This window comes from Ornithodoros turicata, unplaced genomic scaffold (assembly GCF_037126465.1).
Source record: "Ornithodoros turicata isolate Travis unplaced genomic scaffold, ASM3712646v1 ctg00001065.1, whole genome shotgun sequence".
NCBI classification, from domain to species: Eukaryota; Metazoa; Arthropoda; class Arachnida; order Ixodida; family Argasidae; genus Ornithodoros; species Ornithodoros turicata.
The window spans coordinates 92,005-94,034 of record NW_026999455.1 but is presented as its reverse complement, the minus strand read 5'-3'; the positions used below and the strand labels follow the sequence as shown (position 1 = coordinate 94,034).

Here is a 2,030-nt window from a genome sequence, read left to right as displayed (position 1 = left end):
GGATGGCTGGGTTCCACGAATGGGCACACGTCGAGTAACAGTTCGTTGCATTTAACCGAAAATTATAAAACTGCAAGAAATCCGGTAGATATGTCCCGGTGTAGTTCTGTGGATTCACTCTTACCTCTGGGAGGGTTTTGTGTTAATCGACCCTATAGTTCTTGTGACGGAGGTGTTCAAAGAGAGTAATAGAGTTTGTGTATCCGCATATACGGCCATGGACGCAGTGGACTCGATGTGTCCCTCTGTAGAGTTCTACTGTGACAGGCTCGGTGAATGTCCTCGCAAATTCAGCCTTCGGTAGCTGTAACAAACGATACATGAAACGGTGATACTGACTAAAATCTGGTGCTAGGAACGCTGTACAATTGATTAGAAGTATGTGCGAAAATGTTCCTATGAGTAGTAGTTACTGGACACAGACTGACCACAACGCTACAAGGCTTCTGGACACGTTTAATTAGCAATTAGAGCTAATTGGGACCCCCCACATTAATCAGGACCCTCCAGGGAGTCATCACACTAATTGGGGAGCATCTAGGACGTGTCCAGACCACCCTGTGCGTTGCGGACAATCTGTGTCCATAAAAATAAAAAAATAGGTAGAAAATAAAATAAAAAGATGGAAATAGAGTGGAGAGAAACAATTTATTCGAAAATCAACGATGTCGCGGCGAAGAACCCGCTCCGCAACACCCGAGTGACCAGCGCCCGCCATGTTGCTTGTTGACGACTGGTAGTTGCAGAGATCGACGACAGGTGGCCACTTAGTTGCAAGGCATCACACCAGATGGCGCCACCATCATAGCTCTAGACGAGAAAGACAGACAACAAGATACTAGCGACAGGTAAAAATGGCAGCACTGCTGAACAAGTCTAGGCATGCGAGAGAAAAGGTCTAACCGCTACTGCTAAAACAGCACGGAGAAAACAGTACACATCGGGGAAAAAGGCTTACGGGGACGATCGCTTAGGCCTGACCACAACACTACGCAGCTAACACAAGGCGGGAACCACAGATCGCTAAGCATGCGTCAACAGGCTTGCTCACCGCAAAACAAGACTAAACATACGAGGAAAAAGGCTTACGGGGGGGCGATCGCTTAGGCCTAACCTCAACACTACGCAGCTAACACAAGGCGGGAACCACACATCGCTAAACATGCGTCAACAGGCTTGGACACCGCAAAACAAGTCTAAACATGCGAGAAAAGGCTTAGCACGAGCGCGGTCACCGCTAAACACGGCAAACATACGAGAAAAGGAGCGCGTCAAATCACTCACCTTTTCCCCCACGGCAACTTCCAGGCAGAAACTGAGCGAGCGCGGAGAACACACGTCTGCTCTCTACGAGAGCCAGCCAGAAACTGAGCGAGCGCGCGGAGCGCACGTCCGTCTTCCGCGACGGTCCGAGAAAAACTGAGTGAGGCGACGCGCGCGCGCCCTCTGTTGCACCCGTCCGCGCATGCGCGCGCGCGCGCTCCTAGCGCCCTCTGCGCCGGCCGCGGGTGTTTTCGGTTTCGGCTCTCTGCTGCGCGCGCGCGCGCGTTTATCTCTATAAAGGCAGCGCGCACCGTGCTCGTGTCATCACTACGTGAAGATGTTCAGCTACCACTCTTTACAAAATTGTTCCCGCACCCACGCTTCTTGGGAAGAAGTGGAGAAGGAATGTTTCAACGGCGAAAGTCCCCGCAACGAGCTCGTCATCACTGCTTTTCGCTACGTGATAGACATGGTAGGCTTTGGCAATATAGGAGAGATCTCGCCGGGGCCGCTGCAGGAGATGGTGCGTCGGATCTACGCCCGTTACAAGAACGTCTGCATAACGGTTCCTGACGGACCCCTGGGACTGATGAACGAATTTGTGAGCTTGGCCAACGCAGAATTCAACTACATCGCTTCAGACATCGTGGACCTTCTCGCTCGTGCCATCGCTCATATTAAGCACGCCCTGCGGAAGCAGCGACATTTGCAAGCAGTCTACATCGCCAAACTTGTCATTGATTTATTGAAATACCGCTTGGTTATTG

General features: G+C 51.3%; 1 long non-coding RNA gene across 1 annotated transcript; it reads right to left on the bottom strand.

Annotated features, from left to right (window-relative positions):
• Positions 1-634: 634 nt before the first annotated feature.
• Positions 635-1,395, bottom strand: LOC135376228 (uncharacterized). Its single transcript, XR_010417587.1, has 2 exons — positions 1,285-1,395; positions 635-810 (listed from the first exon to the last, which is right to left on the bottom strand). It is a non-coding gene; the product is annotated as an uncharacterized LOC135376228 (long non-coding RNA).
• Positions 1,396-2,030: the final 635 nt, after the last annotated feature.